We start from the raw sequence: 21,794 nt of genomic DNA, 5'->3' as shown, positions 1-21,794 counted from the left end.
CATATTTGAGAGAGCCTGAAAAACAGACAAGCAAGCTTCCTTTGTCCCTTACTGTACTACATATAAATACACAGACTTTCTTGTTCTCCCCTGCCTGTCTCCTTCGCCAAAACCAGAACCATCAATGGTGGAGGTAGTTCCAAGGGTGGTGGGGGCCAATGCTGACTCAGAAACCGACATTCAGGTGGGTGCTTTCTCCAGCGTCCTCACCATCGTTGCCTCCCATGCACTGCGGGCTTCCTGGACTGTTCTGACGCTGTTTGCTTTGTTCCTTGGAGTGGTGCGTTGTGCCGCAGTCCACCCTCATCTAACCTCTCGAGCAGCAAGAGTACAGCCTTGTGACCCACACGTACCAAACATCCTGCAAAGGAGCTGTTCGCTATGTCTAATTACTCCATAATTTGACATTTCAAATATAATAACCATTTCCACACTAAGTCTAAGCTGAGAGGGTCAGTAAAATCACGCTGTAATCCAAGCCCTGCAGACATGCTCCCCACCTGGCCCCCCAGCCGGCTTCCATGTTTCAGTATGGATTGCGATTGATAAGTGCCATGAAGGTACCAGTCTCGTTTTTATTGAGTGCAAGACTTTCTTTTGTTTAACCTGCTGATTTTGTCTTACTTGGATTGAGCAGACAAGATCTAGTTTGTGTAATGTTGTATGTTCAGTGAAAAGAAGGCTCTGTATTCTGTTTCCATTCACTGACAAGCTGCGCTGCAATTGGTTAGTCAGCCAAGGAGTCACACTGGGATTCGTGAGACATCACCAGAGAGTTGCTCAGTCATTGGCTGGTTGCTGTCAAAGTCACACTGTGATTGGTTGACCTTTGGCACAGCAACACTGCAATTGTGTTGATGTTCATTTACTTGTTTGGTGCAGTTTTTGGATTATTTTGAGTGAAAATAATGGGTACTGTTTTGAAAAAGCTGGTGTTGTAAAAGCTGCTACAGAGTACCTGTTACAGAGGGACAGAATATCCCTCAAGACGACTCACCTGTGCGTGAAATGTTGACGGGCGTTGGGCTCTATACATGTACGTGGATTCGAGATTGGCTTGAATATACTTCTGGTGACAAGCAGACTTGCAGGTTACCTTGCAGAGCACCTTTAACATCAGAAAGCTAGATTTCCTGAGACAGATAATGAGTGATAGGAAGCCGCTACAGAGACCTACACAATTTGAGGCACCGAATAAATGAGGTCAAATAGCCACAGAGTAGGAGAGAAAGAAAATGATCAGTGTAAGTTGCAGTGATTAGAAAACAAGTGGGATAATCAGGAGAGATTCTGGAGAGAGCATGCGGTGGAAGGAGCGAGAGTTTGTCCTGCAATAGTTAATAACATAACTGAGCTGATGAGGGTGACAGAGAGAAACAAAGCAAAGCACAGGATTCAGATGATGAGGATAACTTTTTAAATCATCTTTTAATTCTAGACCTCTTTCGTACACACAAGCACATGTGGTTTTTAGGTCTCGCCTGAGCCAGCGCATGCGCTGGTCTGGCGAGACATTTAGTAAGTGGGCTTTGAAAGTCCGACCACACGCTTTTGCTTGTGGCCTAAAGCTTGCGGGTACGCGCACAGGCGCCATCTGGCTTTCCGTCATGGCTCATTAAGTACATCACCCGCGGCACTATTACAGCGTGATCACCTTCACTTTTGCCACGCGCACCACTCGCAGGCTCACCTCCTGCTCCCCCTCTCAGTTTACAGTTAACTATCGCAGTTGCGGGGTCACGAATGTGTTTTAGCGCATGTTTTTTTAACTTTCGGCGTGCGCGCGCACCACTCATGTGCTTGCCGCCGTCGCCACCCCCGACCCCTTTGCTTGTTTTGTTCGTGGCTCGCCCAACTCTAGTTTTGCACCATTCAGTGTGAGGTACTGGTACGTCGCTGATGCTCCAGCGGCCCCCAATTTTCATTCAGGTATTGTAATTTATTATTTACAAAGAGCACTTCTATTTTCTGGTGTGCTGCCGCGTGTTTTTTTATCAGCACGGTGCCCGCCGCGCTACATGTATTGCGGAAATTACCTTCTCTCCCCATGCTGTCCCCCGACAATTCCTGCACGTTGCTGCTTCTCCAATGGACGTAAATCTTTCTTTTAATACTAATTATTTGCACTCACACACATATCCGCCAAGATGCGCTCCTATTTAAGAGCACATGACGAAAAAGTCCAGAAAAGCGATAATGTGGATAGCAGTGGCTGTGCCTAGAAATGCAGTTTCTGCCTTAATTTCTTCAATATTTAAAAGACACCTGTGTGGAAATCTTGAAGCAGGCTCCTTCCCTAAAACTTCAAGGCAGCTCCAGCTCTCTGGAGGCTGGCGGAGTCGGGGAGCTCACCACTGGCAGATCCTTGTATAGGCGACTGCCTGCACGAGACATACTTAGGCTCAGCAATAGTTCTGGCTGAGCTCTATCACAATACTGAGATGCGACTGCGGGACAGGCAGATGAACGAGAACACACGGCAGCCGCTTGGGAAGCCGTTAACCCCTTCTACTAATTGCACACGTCTGATGGGCAGCAGCTGCTAGTTTCCGAACTGTTGGCTGCTTGTTATGTGTCTTTCGCTGGATTGCTCTGTTTTAAGGGCATTCACAAGGAGCGAAATGCCAGTGAACAGCTGCCTTTTGCATCACATCTTTTGTGCTTATTTCTTCTTTGTAATTCTGAGACGTACAGTAACGGCCTGCACCGCTCAGGCAGTTTACCCAGATATTTGTGTAGTGAACAGCTTTCATGCAGCCTTGTTTAGGGGGCGCTCCCCTTATTGTTCGAATGAAGAAGTTTAACAAGTGTCCGTCCGTGCACGTGAAAAGAGTTTGGTGCAAGCGCCAATGCCTGCCAGAATTGTCTCTGTATATCTTGCATCAGTACCCTCACTCCTCTCAAACCCCTCTGTTCTCGCACACGTTTATTGCTGTGCAGATCCCTATGCATTGTCTGTCTTCCTCACATCACCCATTTTCTCCCCCAGCAGCTGCATCAAGTAATTAACATTCAAGCAGCAGGAGCTGGGAGCATTACCCCCCTCCTTCCTCAGTGCACAAACACTTTCAGAGCAAAAGTCATTGCAAACATACATATTAGGATACCTTGTTGGTTTCCTAGGGACTTTTATTTCTTTACACAACATCCCTCAAGGAAACTTGGGAGTTACTCGCCCCATGCCATGCCATCCCATCCCGCCCAGCCCTTCACCCCTCTCACAACACTCCTTGCCAGCCCCCACTACCACCTCTCCGAGCACAGAAGTAAATGTTTGTCAACATTCCATGTCGGTCATAAGCTTCAAAACGATTTAAGAAGCTTGCCCAGCAGTGTTAAATGCTTGCATACCACTAAAGAAAAGTTAAAAACTGGGGTCCTGGCACTGGGCACAGTCCGGGGGCAGGTGGGAATACAATCGCCTGCTGGTCTTACCAGTGTCTTTGTGTGGTTTCCTTTGAGAAGGTGGGGATGCCTTTCCAACTTGCATGGTGTCCATGGGCGTTGAATTATATAGTCTGCAAATAGACACCCTGGTCCCAGAACTGTGTGGCATGCATCAGACAGCTGCTGCACCCAGCCACTGCCCACCCTGTTCCTGCACAATGGGGGAGCTGCAAATGACATCTGAAGCTCTCTCCTTCCTCCCCACACCTTGGCAAATGACCTCAAGGAAGCCCCCACGCCCATGTACCACCTGTTCAAAGAAGGGGGCAAATGAATGTAGATTTGGACACCTTATTCCATGGGAAGTGGAGACAAGCATTGGCACAGCCAATAGATCTTGCCTTTGGGACCTTGTAAGTGTTTAGCCATGCAACAGTTGATGTTGTTGCACCAAGGATATTGTGCTGCATAACTAAATACTTATAAGGTCCCAAAAGCGAGACCTATTGGCTATGCCAGTGCTTGTTTATGTTTTTACCTGACATGGGTGCATCGGATGAACTGAGTTCTAGTGCACAGGGATGTACGGCACTTGCAGTAACAAGTAGAAATACGAATGTAACATCGACTGTAAGTGCTCCTGAGAATACCGCTATTGTTCCGATTTCTATGACTATTCCTTTCACTGCTCCTGTGTCTCCTGAACCCACTATACTCCCTAAAGAGAGGGAGATTTATATTGGTCTTTTAAAGATTGAATTGGGAGGAATTCTTCTGGAAACTAATGATCTAAATAGACTAACGTCATGTAACGTAGATGAAATGAGATACCTGATCAAAGAAGCATCAAGGCGTGTGAATGAAGCACATAATAAACTTGAGGAATTAGTGGGTGAATATGAGGTTGATGTCAGTAGAATGAGAAATTTATGGAGGGATTATCAAATGGATTCATGTGAAAAACAGATGATAGGAATTGGTTTAGTGACTTTGCGAGCTTACACTAAAGATCTATTCGAGGAAACTAAAGACTGCAGAGACTTAAAGGAATACAGAAAAAAAGAAAGTTACTTCTGAAAAAAAATAATACAGAGAAGAAAGATAAGTTGTTCATTAGCGAATCGTAACCAGAGACAGTGTCGCAATTTCCTTTGAGAGAAGTGTATGGAGGGGACTATGTGCATCTGACATGGACAAGAGGTGATCTTTATGCCTTTACAACAAATGTTAAAAACCGAGGGCCCTATTTATCAAGGGGTTGCGTTGCTTTTGCACCACGCAACATGGTGCAAAAGCAACGCAATCCCTAAGAAGCGATTTATCGAGCCACGCAAGGCCCCCTTGCGTGGCCCTGCGTGGCTTGATAAATCTGGAGTAATGGAACACAGCGCAAATCACTGCATTGCGTTTTTCTGCCCCAAGGAGGTGTTCCGTAGGTGTTTCGTGGGTGCATGCAACACCCATGGATTCTGACGCGTTCCCAGATTTACCATTACTGGTAGACCTGGTACTGCGTGAAAATGCTATGCCTTCCCAGGTGAGGCGTAACAAGGAGAAATATCTTTATTCCTCCTTGCTACTTCCTCTTTCAAAGTGTGCTTGCATTATTAATTGTATGGTTTGTTGTACCTTTCACCCTTCTTCTGCAGGTGAGGGTGCAACGTATCTGCAACTACCGATTTTATGTAGCCTTTCTTGTAATGTTAATGTTAGTATTTAATAAGTAAGAGTTTCTATTGTGGTACTTATCAGACTTCCTTGATTCGCTGGAGGGCCTTCCTGTTTTTGATGATATTAGGGACAGGGTAACTTATGGTAAATATTTGATTACAGTTGCGCAACCTAACCCGAACACTTAGCAGACTAAAAGGGAATATGTGTGTAGTTTGAGTAAAGAGGAGCAAGACTTTGTTAAAGAATATCATAAAAGGAGAATAAGGATTTTGAGAGACTGGAAGGATGAGAAGAACATTAGAGAACAGATTAAGGCTAAAGAGAAATTTGGATTTTCAAATTTGCAAACATGGTTGAGACTGGAGCATGAGATAATGGTGAATTGCATATGGTGCATCATGAACCTACAGGAGGCAAATCAACAGAGTTTGTGGGAAAAAGTGAGAGTGAAAGGAGCTATGTTATCAGTTGTGATTTCCTTGGATGATGAAGAACCAGTTCTTACAGGAATTAATTATGTGTGCCAATTTTAGCCTACAACGTAATTGGGTGGTTTCTAGATATCTGGCTTTAGTATTTTCTAGAGTTTATCATTATGAATGAGGTGAGTGATGCTGTTAGTTGGAAGAGGGTGAATCATGGTTTTGGGCAAAGAATGTACTAGATGTATTAGGAGCTATTAGTCCATCTACTGGAGTGGCTATGAGTGATGTGAAAATTAGCAGATTATCTACTCTTGTGGATCAGCTCGCTTCTAACACAGCGGGCGTACTTAGACAAATAATTACAGAATTAATTATTATGTCTGGAATGATTTTGCAAAACCCCTAGCCCTAGATATCCTTCTTGCAAAGGAAGGTGGTGTTTGTGGGGTTTTGAAGGTGAGAGAGTGCTGTACCTTCACCCCAAATAATAGTATGGTTATTAATGCCTAAGTCTCGAATATATAACTAATATTTTTTGTGAGATCCAAGCATTAGAAGAGTATAGCTTTTGGGAACCTGAAGGATTTGGGGTAGTGAGATTCGAAATGGTTTTAGAAAGGTTGGCAAGTGGATTGATAGTTTGGGTGGACGTATGTTTATACCATACTATCTCCAGTAAATATTGTGTTGATTTGTGCAATTATTCGGTTTCGCCTGTAAAACATTTCTGAGTTACTGTTTCTAAATTGTGGGCATAAAAAGAAAGAGAGATAGTCTAAGAGAAAGTGGGATGACATTGAAATAGAAAAAACCCAAGACCGAGTGTATAATCAACTGAAGATGTTGGAGGGGTCAAAGCTCAAGAAGCGGAAAGTGATGCAGACTGTAATATAGTTTATTGTGGGTTTTTTGTGCTTATACAATAATCAGAGGGGGGAGTTTGTAAATGTTTTTGTGCATTTAATAAATTGTGCATTGTTAAAAATGTGCAGAATATAGATCTACACTCAAAATTACATGTGTACACTTATTTGATGTTATTGCCTTTGAAACAATTTTGCTATGACCTGTTAAAGTGCATTTTCACTGCTTATGCCAACGAGGCCTCTACGCCATATTGTTTAATATGGATGTTTCACCCTGCGTGTTCACTGTTTATTATTTCTGTTGCGCACAATCAAGCAAAGTCATGTTTGTTTATTTCCAAAGGATATTGTCTTGAAGAAGTCTCTCTAACATGGGCTCAGTAATGTTTCAACCTTCAAGATTTCTTCTGCTTGCCCGCTGCATTATATTCATTCACAATAGTTCACTGCTGTTTTACAATTAGTTCGTTCTGCCATTTCCGGATAGTATTAGCAAGGGGGTGGGGGGCTGAATCAATGTTCAGGTAGTGAGATAATGCTTAGGTGGTAAGGCGGTTTGGCAATCTAGTTTTCTGTGCTATGATTTGCTAAAACTCTATTCTTCTGCTCACACCATGATGACTCTGCAGTTTTCAGTGTTAGTTTATGTGAACATTTCCTAACTAAACCCTCAAGTTTGGGGGTGAACCAGATGGCTGTTGATGCTATTAGAAATGCTTCCCCGTTTAATACTGATTTTTCTGCTCCTTTGAAACTTCGATTATTTTTTATTTTTCCTGTTGTTCTATATTACCCTATCACTGACACCCTTCATGGCAATGATTTATGCTTCTGCAATTAAAATTCCTCTATTGTATCCTTTAAAATGTTTGTAATAAGGTAATGGGGGAGGCGGCCTTGGCCAGGCCAGGTGCCCCCACCCTTGCTGCACCAAGAGCCCAGCTCCACACCTCACCACTTGTGATAGTTTTAGAACAGGAACTGTGGTGTTTGGTCTCCTTGTAATTACATGTTTAATACTCTGGAAAAAGCTGTGATGTATTCTAATTTACATTGTGATTCTGGGCACTCTTTTGGACTACATGGTTGATAAGGATGTTGCATGTAGTGTGGCCTATACAGGAGGTGTTGGGTGAGGGGCATGAAGTTCAAAGACATGAGTCAAACATGCTTCTGTGAACATCGCTGCAGATAAATATGAGGTGACACATAGAGAGTGAAAATTGACCAACCATTTAGCTAAAATGTATAGTTAAGTGAATTGGCACAGCTACATTTTAGTCCCCCCTGAAATGTTAAATGTTTGCAAATTCAATGATTTAGCACTCTGTAAGAGCAATAAATAAATAATAGCTGTTAGAGTGAGTTAATATCTTCTTTACAATCGGGAACATGTCTGCATAAGTTGGCATGCTCAATGCCAGGTGCAAACCATTCTTCTCTTATGCTTCAGGGACCTCTTGCCTTTGGCTTCTTTATTGCCGTCTGATTTTACATAGCACAGCAACATTTGGTCTGCATTGGTCATCTAGAATCCTTGCATTCGTTTAAGAAAACAAATCGTTCTAATAATAAAGACAAGTAACTCCTTAGAGATTCTGGCCAAGAATTACCTACACTTTGGCTGAGTTTTAATCACAAAAGTGATACAAAGTCAGCACACAGTGTTGGGTAGGATTTATTTCCAAATGCGAATCATGATTTGCGTGGGAAAGTTGCCTACAGTAACACAAAGTAGCAGTGTGCCCTACACTGCACTACTTTGCATCAAGGGGGCATAACATGGCCTGTACATTGGCATTTCCATGCAACCACTCATGGGTTTTGAAGTAAATCCCTATCTATTAACATTTATAGACAGAAAGTTGAGCCCAAAAATGACATCTCCTTGAGGCAGGCGTAACGGGTGAGAAACATTTAAAAGTCTCCATATTTTTCAAACTCAACAGTCTCTGGCCATGAGAATGCACGTGCACTCAGAGTAGTTTAAGTTGGTTTATTGGATAAAATCCAGCCCTGCCAGGGCTGGATTTTGTACAATAAAGTGCCTTAAACTACTTTGAGTGCCCATTCATTCTTTTTGCTGGAGACTGTTGGATGTACGGAACCGGGGTCCGCACCTAACACCACGCGCCACTCTCGCAGTGGCAGCTCTGTCTCTGCGGCAACACGGATGAACATGCCAAACATATTTTTCAAACTGTGCATGTGTGATGCATTGTACAGCACAAAACAGTGTGAATAGTCTTAAAGGATAGGGTTTGTACTGGAAAGATTTCCTTCCAATTCAAACCCTATGTTTGGCAGCATGCCTTTGAGCTAAGGTCAGGGCCACTGAAATTATGCAATTTTATAGTTCAAGCATTTTCCACATAACTACCAATTTGCTGCATGTGCCACATAATCCATCATCTGCTGTATAATCTGCCGATGTTAACCCCAAGAAATGGTTTGTAGCTTGAATGGATCAAAAGTTACTAAAAGTATAATTACCCGTATTGCTGCTAAGTGAAAGAGCCTTTACAAAGGTTGAGTGGTCACCTTTCTTTTGGTAATTGTTGTCTTTGAGTGTTAAATTGGTACTAATGAGGTGAGACATTTGCCCAGACAGTGTTACCATCTGTAAAAATGACAAAATCATACTATCACAACATCTGGCACTTTAGGCAGCATCATTTGCCATTTCTTGATGCAGAATTCAACCGTGCCGCATACTTTGGTCCTCTCCTGCCACATAATTCCAATGGCCCCTGCTGTATAATTCCAGTGGCCATAAATATGGAGCAAGGTAGAGGTGGGCAAGCCAGCAAATTAACAGGTACAGCTGAGCCATGGGTCGGCTCTGGCTCTTAAGAGCCCTCGCACGAGCTGACACTTGGAAATATGCGGCATCCCAATCATGCAGCAAAGATCATGTTAGAATATGGTATGGTGTCTCAAAATTTGAAAAAACTAAAATACGGAAGGGTTTCACCTTAGTACATTAGATTATATCTCTGCATTGAGAAGTATTAAATAAAAGTGAGAGTTTTTAAACATGAACTGAGAAACATTCCTGCCCCCACTCTGATTACAATGCTAGTAGTCAACTAAAAGGCAAGTCAGGGATCATGTGAGCCCTATGTGTGGCCTAGATTCTAATTTTAGATGAAGCAACTTTATAGGCGATTGAATCAGACACAAGATGTTTCACACTGTGCATTGCCTAAAGTAACGCATTTGAAAGTGCCCTCATATGTGATGAACAAAAAGGTGGATCACTGAAAAGTATTTACCCATTTTTTATGCTGAAAGTTTATTTTTTTTGTAGTTGATATAGCGCATATTCGACCTGAAAGAATTGGAGCACTTTGCGTGAGCACCGAGACTGGAACCTGATTCTCCAGTTCCAGAGTCAGCAGCTCTGGCCCCAAAGCCTCCTCTTCACCCTCTCTTTGCGGTGTGAAATACAGTCATAGCGACCGGTGTCGGCCTCGTGACAGACTCCAGTCTTAAACGAAAGCAGTAGCCCCTTTGTCTTTAACGGTCGTGCTCTGCCTCCTGGAGTGCTGCCTGCCACACGAGAAGAGATTCAAAGGGGTTTACACGCCTCCCTCTTGCTATGTATTTTGGTCTTGGGAGCGGCGAGTGCCTCATAGAGAGAGTCTGGGCGCTGGAAGTAGCAAGGCTGCGTGCCTGCGCATGCGCGCAGTCTAGCGGACCACGGTTCACATACGTTTCCCCTTCTTTCAATGCTCATTCAAAAGATATTTTAGCAAATTCGTTTTCTAACTCTTTTGAAGGGCATAAGTATTAGTATCACAGCTTAGGATAGCAGCAAGTTTGTTAAAGACTCCACAATGTCAGCTCTTGTATTTCAGGGTAAATTATCCAGTTTATCTAAGGCTGTGCAGATATGCATTATTGAACATTAGAATTAAAAATATCTCTCTTTTTCTCACATTTCTTTTCAGCAGAGCGGGCTAACCAAGGTGCGTGCCAGCAGAACCCAGAACAAGAGAGGAGATCCTCGACTAGGAATTGGGCACGAATAGTTTCCGCCACCAGTGAGGAGGAGGAAAGCACCAGCAGCAGGGCTAGTGTGCCTGTCTTGAGACAGACAGGATCTCTTACAAGAAGACTCCTGGGGTCATATTATACAATGCAGCACATTTTCCTTGTTAATGCCGTCCGCACCTTTCCAAAGGTGCGCTCGGCACTAACAAGGAGAGTGCGCTGTATTAGATTGAATGCCCTGCCCCCGGGCAGCTGCAAAGTCTTGCTGCCATGGGGGCAGCGCATTTAAGTGGCTGCTTCAAAGCTGCTTCATGTTTAATTGTGCAGGTGGCAACCACCTGCACTTTTAAGAGGGGTGAGAGATCTCCTTGCTTGTGGGTGCTGTGAGTGACTGCACCTGCCTGCAAGGGGATGTCTGAGGAGTCCACAGGACCCCCTCCACCCCCTCCAGAGGGGTGCCATCAGGGGCGCTCTGACAATGTGCCATGTTTTAGGTGGCTAACTGTCAGCACACCTTTACCTTTACACTCACCTCTATAATGTAGTAAAAACCCACAGGAGTATAACCCATAGACCAGGATGAGATCTGCGTAGGTAAATGAAAAATAACAACAATGCCTCAACCGGTATCATAAAGGAGGATGATGGAGCAGGTAAAACAAGGTTTTGAATACCTCCTCTATTTTGCATGAAAATAATTACGTAACCACATTAAGTATTAACTTGTACTAACTAGTGTAGAGTGGAATGACTAACCAACTTTGCACCTTGATAAACACAAGATACACGTGGGACTAAATTGCATGGCAAAACAATTAAACTTATTAACTGTGGTACGCAAACTAACTTTAGAACGTGATAAATTAGAGAATTGTATGATTCCTGTTGCTTGTGTGATGGTTTGCGCTTCCAGTGATGCAGAATGGAGCGTATTATTGCTTTAAATGTTGCTATACGCTAGGAAATACTAATATACATTGGGATTAGTGTGGGTTTAAACCTTAAAATCTTCATTTCTATATTCTAATTACTGGTATGTTTGTTTTTGCTTAAGTTGGCATTCGGGCCTGCTAGGCCGCAGCACTTAAAATGGAACTCCATTGAAGCCACCGTCATGTGAGCGCGATGACTACTGCGCAGAAGCGGACGGGCCTGGAGACCTCCAAGTGATCTCAAAACCCCGAGAACAAAATGTCCCTAGTCAAGGATAAGAGTATGGGAAGATGCCAAGTGACGAGCAAGAGTGAACTCGCGAGGGGACAGTGGTCCATTATAACTCCGGAACCTTGCCTGCGACCGGTGAAGGAGAAAATTACAAAATGTATTCGATCATGTCAGGTCTCATGGGAAACAAGACGAACCTGAGAACTTTCGCTAAAATTTCAAATTGAAATGGATTAGCCAATCAGAACAGTTCTAACCCTAAATTTTTTGCATATGGAGCTAAAGCAAGGGGGGAAAAGGGTATAAAAAGCCTCTGTAAAGAAGTGGGTAGGTTCGTTGGGATGATCATTTTTGATGGCGGGTCTGCGTTGAACCGACGGAGATTTCCATGATTTACTTGGGTTTCTTTGGATATGAAGAGAGCGTTTTTATCTGAAGGGGTTTGACTATTGCTGCGGACTGAACAGTTATCCTGGAGATTGTCGCAGAGACTAGAATAATTCTCTGTGGAGACTTGGTAAATATAAACTATGTGAAACTTATGCTGATACTCTAAAGATTGATGTCTTCTTGAAATAAAACAAATTATATGATAACCTGTAGATCTTAAATGCTAATGCCAAGTGAACTAAATTAGATAAACACACTTGGATTAATAAGAAATGAGTTTGTGATTCTTTAATTGAGTACTGAAAATTAATCAAATGTTTCCTAGGCTTTAATTGTGTTTTAGCGGGTTCTAAATCACCATCAACCAGTCCAACTAATTGGTCCATCGACCAAGTGGTGGAGTGCCTTGATGTCAAAGTCAGGATTATATAATGTATATAATGTATATAATGTAAAGGAATTACTTCCGACAGGTAACACGGTACCCCCACATGTCCAGCGCTTTTTCTCCCCTGCACAGATTTGAGTGAGACGTATGAGTGTTGATGTTATGGGCCCCACCAATGAATGAATGTATGAATGAGTTAGTTTGATGACGAGTCTGTGACATAGGGAGAGTATGTAAATTTGCCCTTTCCGCTGGAGCAAGGACAAATATATATCTGCATGCACAAAACATTGCAAGAAGGAAGAAGGAGACTCGTGGTGTTTTTTAGAAAGTGCTCATGGCATCATATATTTAAATTAATAGAAATTAGAACAGTTGTATCAGCACTGTATGTTTAAATACAAGGGCGAGCCAAAACGTACTTGGTGCACTACTGTGCTCGTGACGCATGAAGGTGACGGCGCAAGTGACAAGTGAAGGAGCAGCGAAGGTGCAATGTGACAAGGTGAAAAAGAATATATATACACAGGAATGTATGGTTCAGTAGAAACTATTTACTGAATTCGGACACGGGTTGGAACAGCACTTGATATGAACCATACTTGAAATTGCGGCGTGTTTTGCACTGAATGGTCGACGGCGTTTCGATCCTATTTAATCAGGATCATCTTCATGACCGGGTTGCCAGATAAGGGGTGCTGAAGGAGGTAGGCTGCGGGCGTCTGGTGGGCAGCGTAGCTTGCCCAATGTAGAGAAGAACGATCCATTAGAGTCTCTGAGGTTATATTTCATGCTTCACCAGGATCAGTACTTCTCACCTTGCGTACTTGGGATGTGCCCCCCTCTTAGCTTAGTTGTGTGCTCATACCTTTGTAAACAACCTAGCCAGTTTCAAAATACTTCAGGAAATTTAGCCACAAAATTATCTTCCTCCTCCAAATTCCATGACATTTCTCTAATTTCTGCCTGCTCTTTCAAAAATATGGGTGGAATTTGAGTCCAAAATAAATTGCATTTTCTTCTTTTGAAACCACCTTATGATGCAATGTAGATTTTCCATGTGATATAAATTCGTCGGTATTCTACACTTCTCACTGTGTATCCCATATATTTGATTGTCTCACCCCCACAGCCCACTGGTTTTATGTCTGGCTTGAGTAACATCATTCTGTCTTTCAACTTACTCTCAACAAAACGCTTTGTGTCTGAATCAAATACCATTCTGCACTTAGTTGTCTGAATGCACACTTCATTCAGGGATCTGTTTCCCGTTTATCTATTACCTATGACACCAGTTTATTCTTCTTTAATCTGTACCTAATAGTTTATTTGTCGTGTTATTGCTCCTACATGTTTGTGAAGTGCCTCGTATGTCCACATTTCTCTCTAAGCAGGTCAGTTCTTTCTGTGAGCCTTGTGCCTTACTGCCCCTCATCTATAGCATCTACCTTGGAATTTCTGTGCATGGCTCATTTTCCTTGGACTTGACCAATTGCACAGTTTTTTTAGGCACCATGTCCTTTATTTTTTTGTATACGCATCATACAATGTTCAAGTTTCAAGCACTTCAGTTAAAGTTGGCTCATAATTTAGCCATGAATTTCCTCTCCGTTTTTTAATGATGCATTACAATATAAACGGGTCTCCTCTCTTTTACAGATTACCCCAAATCTTGCAAGTGGATGTCAGCTTTCTTAGATCTGACGCATCATTTTCCACAGACTCCACATTCTATTTCGCAAAGTGGTAGCTCTTCAAAATTGTGAAATCTTATTTCATCTAGAGCATTGGCATCTTTAGGTGAGAGCTCTGGGAGGTGGTCAAACACCTCAGTTCCTTCTGAACCAAAACAGTTTGATAAAAGCAATGTTTTCTTTTGAGCAATTAAGTCCCACACACTCTAGCTTAATATACAAACACCTTCTTCCATTTCCTCCACTTTATATTACATTCACTTGGTGAAAACAAAATTAATGGACATGCAGTGACATTCTGCATGTTATGTTTAAATAGATATACGGTTAGGTGGGCGATACTCCATCTGTCAGGGTGGCAGAGAACATTAATTCCACCTCCCTGACTGGCTACTGCCTGCCAACTTTAGAGAGGACTGCTGGCCCAGAGAACAAAACATTTGGTGAAGGGCCGCTGTTGGTTTTGACAGCCATTCGCTAAACATTTCCAAAAATGTCAGTTTTTCTTAAATAAACTCCCAAAGCGGGGGATGTTTCTGAAAAACTAAAACAAAACGTTCACTACACCCTGAAAGTTGTCTTCCAGGGTGTGGGGGTCATTATTGTTCTTTTTCTGTCTCTCACTACTTTAAGGCGGTGACTGACAGAAAAAAACAAGCACTGGCATAGCCAATAGGTCTCGCCTTTGGGACCTTATAAGTGTTTAGCCATGCAACAGTTGCATAACTAAATACTCATAAGGTCCCAAAAGGGAGACCTATTGGCTATGCAAAGCGGCCGCGAAAGTGATCGCGATCAAACATCAAAGCGGACGCGAAAGTGAAAGTAATGGCGGCGCGCGCGCCCACCACATGCACTGTAGCTCTAGGCTGGCCTGGTAGCACGTTTTGAAGCCCTCTCAATAAGTCTCGCCAGACCAGCGCATGCGCTGGGTCAGGCGAGACCTAAAAAGACATAATGGTCCTCCCTTCTGCAAATGAGGCAGTTGGACCGCGTTTTTAGCAAAAAGGGTGCTCCATTGCATTTGATATGGAGTATCCTGGCCGCCAAACTTTAAATCGGGCTGGTAATGATTTCAATGCCCAGCACAGTGCTTCTCGTTTTAGAAAATGAAAGTACTTTTAATCGTACAGCTGTACTAAGCACCACACAACCTGGCTTACTGTACAGGGTAGCGATCCTGGGCCTGTACCTCCCTTGTGGTTCTCCACCCAGCGGGTTTCCTTGCTAGTCCCACCTGGATGACCCGTTGATGTTGGTCCCACCTCGAGTAGTCAGATAACAGCTGAATCATGATCAAGTGCAGGCTTCATTTTCCCCCAGGAGTCAAATAGACACTCAGTTCCTGGTTGTCTCATTTCTTACATCCTGGTAGTGTAGCAGGCAGGCAATAGTCTTTTTTCCGCACCTTCAGTGCAGACTGGACCGCTCCTTTTCAAAGAGTGAAGATAGTCCAAGGCTGCCAGGTCAGCCAAGCGTAGACCATGTCTCAAGTCAAGTGGGAGCCCAGCCTAGTCCTGCGATGCAGCAACGTTGGCACAGGTGCTATCGTGGCTGCTGTGGTTGATGCTGGCAGCGAGTACTATGTGAGCCATGTCGAGACCCATGATGGTCATTGCGGCCCTGCCTGACCCGCTGCAAATGTCACAACAGATGCAGCTGTAATCCGGCTGATGGCAGATACAACCCAACTGGGCAAATGAGACTTGCAGTCCTGATCAGGCCAAGATGATGGTCATGGCAGATGCAGCCTTGACTTTGCTGATGACAGCTGCAGCCCTGCTGGGGTCAATGTGGTCATCTTGGCAGATGCACCCTGACTAAGCCAGTGGTACGTGGACTTTAAGTGGTTCACTCCAGAAGACAGCAGAGAGTGACCCTCTGCAGCGTGGGTTGCTCCTAACTTGAATCACACTCAAGCAACCTTTGGGTCTGAAAAGCAAAACTACTGTCAAAGGAGAGACCAAGCCACAAAGGGATATCCCTTTAAAAGGACGAAATCCCTCACCGACTAGTGGTGGCACGCTTTATCATTGGGCTGTGATGCCCAGTCACGGCACGGAATACAACTCCCTCTCTGAGAGGGAGGAGCTCAGGGATGTTTTGTATAGAGGAAGGTATACTAAATACCACAGCGATGAGCTCAAAGTAGTCGGGATAGCAGAGCAAATGAAAAAGGTGTGGATAAAATTAGCTCGAACATACGCAACACCCTTTATTTGTGTGTCCCTGGGCCAGGATTAAAAAAAAGGCACTGGAGGGAAAAACCTATACTCGCAGTTAGTGTCAAAATGTGGTTGACATGTTTCAGCCTAGTCACCTTCACGTCGAGGTATAGCGGCTTTCTTCAAGACCAACTTGTTAGTGATGCTGCTAAATTTATGTGATTAAAATTTCTAGTCTGAAGAAAAGATATATCAAATATACAAAATCATCCAGTGATCCTGTAAGCTCGTCTTAGTATGGTGGATTCACAGGTGGTTCCCGCTAATGTCGGTGAAAAAGCCCAACCTCAACCTAGCATGTGGCTCAAGAAGAATCCCCATCCTGGTCGGAGGAAGTCTAACACCTTTTGCAGCTACAGCAGGAGGAGGATCCCATCACCTCTGGGAGACTGGTTGTCAGGCGGCACCAGCCCTGTCTGCACAGCAGTCCTTTGAATACTCCGCACAGCTCTCCCTTCCCTGGTCAGGAAGAACTTGGAACTAGAGTGAAGCAGAGTGGTTTAGGTCCCACTTTTTTGTACTAATTTTTCTAGACAGGGGAAGTGAATCTGTGGGATCTGTTTTTTTAATCGTAGTGTTTAACATACGAGAAAACAAGCTTATGCTAACATACAACAATGTTATGCTTTCTTCCACCTTCGATGAGACATTGCACCGTATCACGTGATTACTGTTGACTGTTGTTATTTTCTCTGCAATAAAGAATTGTAGGCTTTGCAATGAAAGACTAAAATGTTCCCCGTCACCTTGAACAATATGTTTCTATTCAAGGTTAACTTAACTATCACAAACTGAATAACATACTATGTAACAAATCATGTCACATGAATAGACTCTGGGACTGACTAAGGGCCTTATTTAAATATCAGCGGATGGGTTACTCTATCACAACAAAGTCTCTGCCCTCCATCTTGTATTGTGCGAGGCCATGGGCATCCAAAAATGGATTCCACTGACTTCATTATTCCACTTGCTAACACACACAGCCCAACTACTGTCCATGTGCTATACTCACTACATGTGTGCATGCACTCGACCTACACATGTGATTCCAGAGCAAGGTTCTGGGCATATGCATAGCAGCAGAACTTTACATGAGTGTAGCTGGTAAGCTTACGCCTGGTCACCCAGGTAAAAAGGTCTGGTAAGGTCTGGTGATGAAATACTACTAAAGAGGTAAGAAGATGCTTAGAAAAGATTAAAGATTTAATTAAAAGTTACACTAGAATATCCCACACCTAAAAATAGGGACTGATAATAATTTTAGCTGTACTTTCTCATTTTCTTGATCTAGGGAGTTCTATCCCACTTCATGGGTGTTCGCCATTCATGTGGACAACCCCGATCCAAATTGATTGCAATTTTATCTTGAATCAGGTAATTCTATAAAACATATGTCCATCCTACAAGCATAAAATATCGTGGGGCAATTATGACTAATTAAAGCCTTTTTATTCTGTAGATAAATCAAATATATACACACTCCTCTTAGTAAACAACGGAGAACTTTATTTTGAAGAAGGTAAATCTTCAAAATGTGTTAAAGTTATAATGAATTAACATCGAGGTGCAATTAAAATTGTTACAGATTTTAATATATAAAAGATAAGAAACGCGGCACACCACCTCAATCCAGTACCGTGCCATCAACCTAAAGCATAATGTAAGCATTAATATAGGAATTAAACACTTAGGTAATACATGTCGATTATTGGAATTTTCTGATCTCATCTTCTCTACTCTCTATGTTATATCTTGTCTATAAACTTCTTTAATCATGTCTCTTTGGAATTGGTTCGTTAAAGTGAAGGCACATACAAAAACTATGGAATAAATTATGATTAAGAATATGTATCTCAGTGTAATCTTCCAACAGTTACAATCTAAAATTGTTTTGTTATAACATGTATCATTGTTTCTCAGTATATTTTTATTGTTTTCAGATCATTTTGTGGCAATTCCTGACGAAAGCGCATATCGCGCCGAAACGCGCGTCGAAGACTTTATCTCTGCCACTTTTTGAGTTTTTATTGTAATTTTATGACTAGCAATTATGTACTGAATAAATATTAAAATATTGTTTTTAATATCACTGTATTTGCACTGTAGAATAATGAATGTTGTCATATTAACATTGAATTTGAGAACTGGAGAATAAATAATTTCATATAAATATATCTGTGCATTTTTATGTTTTACACTGAGTTTACTACCATTTTTAATATATCAATCTGTTTGGTTTTAACACGTTAGTTGCCTAGGAATTTATTTCCTACTGTGAAAAAGGTCTGGTAACACCAATGATCCTTCCAAAAGACAGTGCGCTGCCAGCACTGCTTTTATGTGATATACCCAGTGCAGGAACAATAGTCCTCTGCTCACAATGAGGGCATACTTGGTGTACTTCTCCAGGGCACTGGAGAGCTCCAGGAATTCACATAGTAAGGGACAGGCCTAGGATTATGGAGACACACTAAATTAGGGTGACAGTTGGGCCAAATAAAACTCAGGGTACCAGCTACATATGCAGTTGGGCATTCAGGGCTGTGGAACAATTGATGTAGCAGGTAAACACAACATTTTGTATACCTCCTCTATTTGCATGAAAATTAATTACTCAATCATTCTAAGAATTAACTCGTACTAATTAGTTTGAAGTGAGACAACTAACCAACCTTTACACTTTACACCTTGATAAACACAAGATATACGTGGGACTAAAATGCTAATTGCATGGCAGAACAGCTAAATTAATTAACTGTGGTACGCAAACTAACTCTAGAATGTGGTGAAATAGAGAATTGCATGGTTCATGTTGCTTTTGTGATGGTTTGTGCTTCCATTGCTGCAAAATGGTGAGTATTATTGCTTTAAATGTTGCCACAAGCTAGGAAAATACTAATATATCTTGGGATTAGCGTGGGATTAAACATTAGAATCTTCATTTATATATTCTATTTACTGTTATGTCTATTTTTACTTAAGTTGGCATTCGGGCCTGCTAGGCCGCAGTACCTAAGATGGAGCTCCGAGGGTGCCGCCGTCATGTGAGCGCGATGACTACTGCGCAGAATCGGGTGGCTCTGGAGATCTCCAAATGACCTTAGCTCCTGTACCGGCATGTCCCTTGTCAAGGATAGGAACATGGAGGGTTGCCAAGTGATGAACGGTGTGAACTACCAAGAAGACAATAAATTATTATAACTCCGGAACTTTGCCTGTGAACCGCAGAAAAGGATATACACTTGCCCTCTGCCATGCCAGGTCTCATGGGAAACCAGACGGACATGAGAAAACTCGGAGAACTTGCAAATTGAATTGGATTAGCCAATCGGAACAGTTTCTACCCCTAAAGTTGTTGCATATTGATCTGAGTAAGCTGGAAAAGGGTATAAAAGACTGATCTGCCAAAGGGGGGTGGTTCACTGGGATGATCTTCCGTGGCGCTGAGTCTACGTTGAGCTGATGAAGATTTCCATGGTTTACCGTGGGTTTCTTTAAATTCGAGAGAGCGATTCCATCTGATGATTTGATTATTGCCGTAGGTTGGACAGTTATCCTGGAGATTGTCGCAGAGGCTTGAATAATCTTCTGTTTGGTCGGAGGGTTGCCAATTTCGAGATTTGGTCAATATAATGCCATGTGAAATTTATGCTTGTTTTCTAAAGATTTGATTGTCTTCTTGAAATAAATCGAATTATGTTAAATTCTGTAGCGCCTGAATGCTGATGCAGAGCAAACTAATATTAGATAAACAAAAATTTGGATTAATAAGAAATGAGTTTACGATTCTTTAATTGAGTACTGAAAATTAATCAAATGTTTCTTAGGCTTTAAATTGTGTTTTAGCTGGTTCTAAATCACCATCAACCAGTCCAACTAATTGGTCCGTCGACCAAATGGCGGAGTGCCTTGATGTTAAGGTCAGGATTCCATAGGTGCAGATGTATATAATGTAAAGAAATATAATCTTGATAGGTAATAAGGTACCCACATGTCCAGCGCTTTTTCTCCTGTGTACAGATTTGTGTAAGCCGAGTGCGTGTTTGTGTTATGGACCCCACCAATTAATGAGTGTATGGATGAGTTAGTATCAGTGCTTAATTTGAGCTGAAGCTTTCCGGTGCTGAGCACCGGCACTTAATTGGTTTCCAGTGCTCGGCACCGGCACCTTATTGTCAATAACACGCTTAGGGCAGTCTGTCACAAGGTGGCGCTGCTCATGTAATTTAGAGATGAGCAGTATAACAGTTGTTTAGGAACACAATAGACATAAAAAATGACTAATACCTGCCTCCCCAGCCATTGCTTTAGCTTTGGGGACTTGGAATAATCTGTACTGTTCCATTTACATGCGAGAGAGATGGTTAGTAGTTGTTTTGGCAGTGATGACAGGGGCGATGGGTGGTAAAAGCTGCAGTGGCCTCCTGGTCAGAGCCCTGGCACTTAATATTTTACAAATTAAGCACTGGTTAGTATGGTGACGAGTCTGTGACATAGGGAGAATATGTAAATTTGCCCTTTCCGCTGGGGCACAGTCATGCCTGTATACCAAGCAGGTGACATTCATCCCAACAGGGGCACAAGCAAGATGAATTTAAATCCAAGCTTTAATGTGTACACTCGACTAATATGTCATTGCATTCTCCTCCTGTGTCTACTCTTCTCTTGCTGATCACTCTCTGTGTCCCATCTTATGTCATAAAGGTTCCACAGTATATCATGTCATTTTAATTCTCTTCATGCCATAGCTGCCAAGGTTTCAGATTGCTTATGTGTGACATTTTAATTTTTTCACTCTACTGATGAGTGACATTCAGCAACTCTGAGTGACACTTTCTCGTGAGCAAAATCAAGCAACGAAGACCAGGCAAACATATAAATATCATAAATAAATCCATTTGAGCAACCAGAAACTCTCCGTTTACTGTACCAGCCTGAAGATCATTAGAAAAAAATCACAAAAAGACAGTATTTTCTCCCTCATTAAAACATACTACAAACGCAAGGTATAATGAAGAAAGCTCTTTAAACATGCTTTAGAGCTGCACTTGATCTCTGACTGATGTGTAAAATAACGAAAACAGTTATGAAATACAGATGGCTTGATGTGGACATGTACAAATGTTAATAGACAGTATTTTGTTTTTAAAGCCTTGTAATCCTACCTTGAAAAGTGAAGAGCTGACAGACTTAAGAGGCGCTAGCGTCTCCACTCTGGCTCCAGGCTTGGAAGATAGAAAAGCATTGTGCGTAGAGTATTACAGTGGTGATCATCATGCCGGTGTTCATGATACTTCGACTTCGTCAGTATTCAGAATCATGCCTTAAACCACCAAAAGGAAAGGTCACTGTCAGTGGCATAGGGGTGACGCCTTTTGCTGGAATAAAAGCAATAGGGAAGGTGCCACCCCATAAAAATCACATCACTGAAGGAACTACATGCCACAAGACAACAGGCAGCGGTGGCGGGGTCTCATCAGCTAATGAACACAGGCTTAACATGCCCCTTCAGGTACTGAGTTAATACACACCACAGAAGTGCATCAGAGTTAGTGGCATAGGCAAGCTGTGTAGAGCGCTCC

The sequence above is a fragment of the Triturus cristatus genome, chromosome 10 (assembly GCF_964204655.1).
Source record: "Triturus cristatus chromosome 10, aTriCri1.1, whole genome shotgun sequence".
Lineage (NCBI taxonomy): Eukaryota > Metazoa > Chordata > Amphibia > Caudata > Salamandridae > Triturus > Triturus cristatus.
Note: the sequence above shows the minus strand (reverse complement) of the source record.